The sequence below is a fragment of the Theropithecus gelada genome, chromosome 4 (assembly GCF_003255815.1).
Source record: "Theropithecus gelada isolate Dixy chromosome 4, Tgel_1.0, whole genome shotgun sequence".
Lineage (NCBI taxonomy): Eukaryota > Metazoa > Chordata > Mammalia > Primates > Cercopithecidae > Theropithecus > Theropithecus gelada.
In genome coordinates, this window is record NC_037671.1 from 152,306,190 (window position 1) to 152,313,060 (window position 6,871).

The 6,871-nt window shown below is 39.8% G+C and overlaps 1 pseudogene; it reads right to left on the reverse strand.

Annotated features, from left to right (window-relative positions):
- Positions 1-3,746: 3,746 nt before the first annotated feature.
- LOC112623309 lies at positions 3,747-5,333 on the reverse strand (annotated as a pseudogene).
- Positions 5,334-6,871: the final 1,538 nt, after the last annotated feature.

Sequence of the window (6,871 nt, forward strand, 5' to 3'; positions counted from 1 at the left end):
AGGAATAAGTTCTCAGGAAAACACAGGTGGAAAAATGAACAAGAATCCCAAATACAGAACTTTACAAGATGTGAAACTTGGTCTCTTGCAATCATGTTACTGCTCAAATTAGAGATAATCTTATTTCTATCTATTGGAGCAGCATCTTGGCACATCAACAGGCAATGATGATGTAGAGAACAGCAGCAAAAATAAACAATCACATGCTCATGAAGAACCCAAGGCTACAAAATGGATGCCTTTCAGAAAAGTGTATACTTAAAAGACCCAAGACGTCAGGATAATAAAGCTCTGTATTTATAGTCTTTTATATGTCCTTTTGTATGTCCTATTGTGGTTACTATGCTTAAGTAAAATAGCTACAGGAAAAAAAAAAAAAACAGAAAAGATGACAATATCATAAAAATGTAGCTGTCTATTTTGGCAGCTGCATTGCAGAATTTCTTGACTAGCTTTTAATCAGCTGGGAAAAAGTAAGTATATGCAAATGAATAAATTGTCCATATAAAAATATAAAAGTAACATCAATAATCATCTCTGACTTTCAGGTTTAAATTCAGTGCAATTGACAAATGCATGGCTAAAGGAAAATGCAACTTAAAAGATACTCTAAACATTTGTGTCTATTCCTGGGAGCACATTTTAAAATTATTGCACAGACTTTTTATAATTTTTATTTTTATTTTTAAACAATAACAGAGACCAACCACAGATGTGGACCTCTTGCAATAAAAGCAGGAATTAAAGTGCCAGGTACTCAGCATGTTAGGTTTCCTACAGAAGTCACAGGTTAATAAGTTCTAAATATCTCTAATTCAAAACCTAAATTCAAAACCCTAAAAAGAGCTGGCACAAAACCATCGTAAATGATTGCCTCTTCTGATGTAATTTTTTTTTTTTTTTTTTTTTTTTTTGAGATGAACTTTCACTCTGTCACCCAGGCTGGAGTGCAATGGCATGGTCTCAGCTCACTGCAACCTCTGCTGCCCAGGTTCAAGCGATTCTCCTGCCTCAGCTTCCTGAGTAGCTAGGACTACAGTCACATGCCACCACATACAGCTAATTTTTGTACTTTTAGCAGAGACAGGGTTTCACTATACCTGACCTCGTGATCCGCCCACCTCGGCCTTCCAAAGTGCTGAGATTACAGGCCTGAGCGACCGCGCCCGGCCTGTATGTAAATTTTTAAAAATATTATTATAGTCTCATAGTCCCCACTAACAACTGGGATACATATAACAATGTATTGTGAAATTAAGTGTATTTATATACTCTACCAATAGCAATTGCTACCCTACCTTAGTGAAACCAAGACTTGTTTCAATCAATGCTGTTTTGTAAAAACAGCAAAGCAACGAAAGCTGAAAATCAAAGCTGCATTACTTGGGTTAAATCAGTTTCTACTCAAACTTAAAAGTTAAAATTTTAGTACTAAAAGGCCTCAAAATAATTCATGACAGAAATGGTGTTATTAATTTGCTAAGCTCAACAATAAGGAATTCTTCAATTAAAATATTTGAGATATAAATTTGACGAGCTTTCTCTTCAGAAATGACATACCTGGATTATGTTAATCATGACAAGCCTTATTAGTCACACATATAAACATGGCTTCAAACCATTGTTTGTCTGTATATGTTACTCTTAGCTGCATGAGAACAAGAGGTTTAATTTCATATCTGTATCTTTAAGAAAATACTTAATATTATAAACAGAGTAAAAGACATGATATAGTAGTGATACCGGAAAAAAATTAGCGGCTTAAATCTATCTATATTTGAAAAACATGTAGTCACAATTACCACAAATGCAGAATCAGAGCAGCAGGCAGAAGGTTAGTGCAATTATACTTTCATAAAAAAAAAATCGGAATCACTGCTGTTTAAAAACACCTTGAAGCAAGTCTTCTGTTTTAGAGATTGGTTTTTAAACTAAGGTAGCAAACATTTTGCCATGTAATGGCAGTGCTATATGCCATTATCTTGCTTAGGATAAAGAAAAAACATGAGAGATTTTTAATACTGGAGTTTGATTACATTACATATTTAAGCTTGTACACAGAATGATAGACAATTGGAGAAGCGAATTCTTATCCAGAAACATTTTAATCTCTTAAAAAAACAAAGCAAAACAAACAACAAAAAAACCCAAAACCACTTTGCCCCTTTTCACAATAGTGCACATTTCTACCATAATTCATTTATGGCTGCAAAACATCAGAAGTTTTTTTTTTTTTTTTTTTTGGATGGATTCTCACTCTATCGCCCAGGCTGGAGTGCAGTGGCACGATCTAGGCTCACTGCAACCTCCTCCTCTTAGGTTCAAGTGATTCTCCTGCCTCAGCCTCCCGAGTAGCTGGGATTACAGGCACCCGCCACTGTACCTGGCTAATTTTTGTATTTTTGGTAGAGACGGGGTTTCACCATCTTGGCCAGGCTGGTCAAGAACTCCTGACCTCAGGTGATCCACCCGCCTTGGCCTTCCAAAGTGCTGGGATTACAGGTGTGAGCCACTGCGCCCAGCCAATTTTTTAAATGTAGTTTCTCTACGGTAATTAAAAAAAAAAAATTTGTGCCCTTCTAGTCTTTAATTGGTAGAAATATGTCCCAAAAAGGAAACTATTGCATTTATGCCACATCACCAAAAAACAAAAAACAAACAAACAAAAAAAGCAAAACCAAAAACCAAAACCAACAGAGTATAATACATCTTTTACTGATGCGTCTTACAGACTGACATGACCAAAGTCATATGTTTTCATTTAATTTCCAATTCCCCCTTCCACAACATGCACCAATTGAATATATGCTGGGAGCCATAAAATGTACCAAATATCTACCTCTTCAAACGAATGCATTAAAATGTTTTAAAGAATTTTTTTGTTGTTTAAAATGTGAAAAAATATAAACAAGAAACTAGTTCACTCCCTTACTTCATGCATCCATAATCTAAACCAAAAACAAAATTTTAAAGCAAGAACAAACTACCGCTGCAAGTTTTTGTGCCCATTTTCTCTGTACATACAAACTGCTCACTACTGAAGGGAAAAAAAGAATATAATCCATGGTGTTTGCTGATTCAAGGGGGAAAAATGAGGCTGCCATTTAGTATCCAAAACCTGGCACATGTATGTTCTGCTTTTATAATGTGTATTTTTCTCTCTTCTGTTTTTCATATCCAAAACTTCTAAATGCTATTTTAGCAGCACAGCAGATTAGATTCTAGCACTTGGTGAACAGAATTCACAAGCTGTGACAAAACTGTCATCTTCAGGGTGCAATTTTGTTTATATAAATTGTATGTATATATTTCTTTCCTTTTTTTTTTTTTTTTTTTTTGAGAAAAAGTCTTGCTCTGTTGCCTAGTCTGGAGTGCAGTGGCACAATCTCTGCTCACTGCAACCTCTGCCACCCGGGCTCAAGCGATTCTGCCTCAGTCTCCCGAGTAGCTGGGACTACAGGCGCACACTACTATGTCCAGCTAATTTTTGTATTTTCAGAAGACACAGGGTTTCACCATACTGACCAGGCTGGTCTCGAATTCCTGACCCTTGATCCTTCTGCTTCGACCTCCCAAAGTGCTGGGATTACAAGCATGAGTCTCTGCGCCTGGCCCATATTTCTTTTAGATTTGGCCGTAGTCGACTGGCCATGGTTCAAGTGAGACTATAGCAGTACGTGGGTCAGGGACAGTCATTTTGGCTATGTACAGATTCACAGTTGGTCCATGGCTTCCAACTAGTAGTGCTATTTCCAAAAGTCTAATACACAATCTGAACCATCTGATGCAGTGGCTCCAACTTTGTCTCCTGCTGCATTCCAGCAAACTTCAAAAATTCCGTCTGTTCCCCTCTAGCTGTGAACTAGAGCACCTGTCTGTGTGTTCCAGATGTGTACACATTTGTCAAAAGAACCGCTGGTCAGATACCAGCCATCAGGACTGAAAGCTACACTGTACACAGGCTCTTAGTGTTTTGCCAAGGTATGGATGCATATCCCTTGGTCTACATCCTATAACCTAACAGTAGAATCAAAGGATGCACTTGCTAACATAAGGTTGGCATTTTGATTATTAGTCCTTGGTCCTGTTGGACTCCATTTGATAGTATAAATTTCTTTATGTGCTTGCAAATCATGGACACAATTGTCTTGTTTCATACTCCATATCTTTAAAGTCATGTCATCAGAACAGGAGGCCAGGAGATTGCCAGCTGGGTCCCATTTGGTAACATTTACTTCATTCGTATGTCCTTGGAATGTTTCAATAGGTCTGTCTTGTCCTAATTTACAGATATGAATGCACATATCTGTACTACGAGAAGCAAAGGTGTTGTTGCTCTGCCAATGAACATCTAATGCTGGTGCTGAATGAAAAGGAAACTGTTGCTTGGCATCACCGGTACGTGCATCCCAAATAATTGTAGTCTTGTCTACTCCAGCACTTAGGACAAAATTTCTTTTCTTATTCCATTTAATGCAAATATTGCCTTTATGCTGTCCTAAGGTACTAGCAAGGTTACCATCTTTATTTAGTCCATGTTCGGTCAAACCCATCGTAGGAACCAGTTGTTAGAAGCGTACCTTCACTATTCCAATCTAGAGATGTTACATCCTTGTTGCTTGGAACATCTTGCCCTCTTTCTCCTATACAATGTCTACATACTAACTGTGTAGAGCCACTGGTGCTGTTTTCACTAAGATTCCCTATTCTTGCTGTTGAGTCTCCAGACCCTAATGCTAGGAGATCACTAACAGAGTTCCAGGCACAGATGAAAACTTCAGATTCATGGCCCCATAACACAACTGCTTTATTAGGAGAGATTTCAACGTCCCCATCCACTTCCATCCTATCAGTATGATTATTTGCTATAGTATGTGCTCCATTCTCCTCCCCATTTGCTGTGATTTCTCCGTTTTTTTTCAGATCCTTGTTGGTTGGCTGCAGCTGCCGCAGCTGCTGCCTGTTGCGATTCAAGCTTATCTCTATAAGCCTGTTGTCTTGTTTGTACTACATCAGGCATTACCGCATCTATCAGGCACAAACTCTATTGGTCGACCATCAATAAAGGTACCATCCTCATTAATACTAACTTCTGCTTCTACATACTGTAGACCTTTCTGGATGATAGAAATCAATGCAGTAGGTGGGACGAGGGCACCATTTATATTGGACTGACTGATATGGCTTTCTATAGCAAAGGTAAATGCTGAATGGAAAAATCCTGACTCTTGCAAGTATCTGTATACCACGAAGTTGACTTCATCACTGCTTATACTCATCTTTATTCTCACTTAAATCATGAGGTCACAACACAGGATATAACCCATCGGCAGTGCATTGCTGAGGGGATGTGCAACGGAATATCCGGTCATCGCCAATCACAAGTTGCTGTTACTGATTCTGGAAACGGTGGCCTCCAACGCCGCTTCCCGCTCCCGGGAATGGAGGCACAAGGAAATTCCCGTCGCCGCCGCCGCCGCCGCCTCCAACCACCCCAAAATAACCCCTTCGTGGGGGTGAGAGGCAATCATAACCCCAGCAAGCGGAGGGCGCGGGGATGGGCGCCGCGCAGGCTGGCCGGGGAGCATGGCGCGGGTCCCCAGGTGGCGCGCGGAGGTGCTCCCGCCGCGGTGGGAGGGGCGGGGGCGCAAGCGGCCAGCGGCGCGGGGAGGCGGCGCGCGTGGGAAGGGCGTGAGAGGGAAGAGGAATTGAGGAAGAAGGTAAAAGCTGTTACTAAGGGAAAGAGCCAAAACTTTAGGGGCAGCCAATGGCTCAGACAATAAACACTGGGGAGAGAGGGATGGGGAACAGCCAGGCACAAATGAGCTCGCGAGGCTCTGGGCGGCGGCGGCTGCAGCGGCGACCGCGCAGCCGTGACTTTTTAATAATTGTTTTCTCCCATTTTGTCAGCTTTTTACTTTGCCTGTATATGTATGCTAACTCATATATACACACATATCTACATTTATTTCTCTATCAGTTTGTACATGCATGATACATGAGTTTATACTGGTAACTCTGACTCTAAGCCAGCTCCACAGGGTGCTTTGTAGCCTTCCTCCAACCTCACTGCACCCCTGTACTTACTTCTATCTTCTTTCTCTGATGGTGATAATCCTGACTCATATTACCTAAAAGTTAATTCAATTTTTTCGTTCAACCTAGTTTCAGAAATGCTACAATATATTCTTGTGAGAAACAAACAACTAGAGTGCTCTTAATACTCTCACGTCTTGTGTTAAGTCAATAAAAATGTATAGCAGTCCAATGTAGGCATCCCTGCTTAAGAGTCCCCAGATCTTTCAGAATTGAAGGTCTGAGTCACCACCAGGCAAAAATACGTAAGACGCTGAGGTGCCTGCTGAGTGAAGGCAAAGAGGACATGAAAAGGGTAGTCTAAAAAGTTAGTTATAAATACTAGCAATGGTGATAAGACTTGCTGAAAAAAACTAGGATTGGAATAGTTACGAGTTTTTCTTTATTATTTTGATTTGCATTTTCAGTTGTGTGAGGCCTATTTGCATTGTATTAGACAGAAACATGATGGTTCTGTTGCCTTTATGTTGAGGATAAGTGTGATCTAGAGAGGTTTATAATGCCAAGTTGACAAAGGGCAAATTGTGATGGTTTTGTAGTATGCCAAATTGGCTAGGCAGAAGTGCTTTTTTCAAGATTTTCTTCACTGTATCAATCTAGTTAGAATGTACCAAAGGAGAAATTTTTGTATGAGATTGGGAAAGTAGAAATGTAGCAGCAGCCATAATGCTGTTTTTCTTTTTTGTTGTTGTTCACTAGAAGTTTGGTGCAGGAGTTGGAGAGAAATACACATTTCTTATAGGGAAGCAATATTTCAAATAACAACAAATTTTTC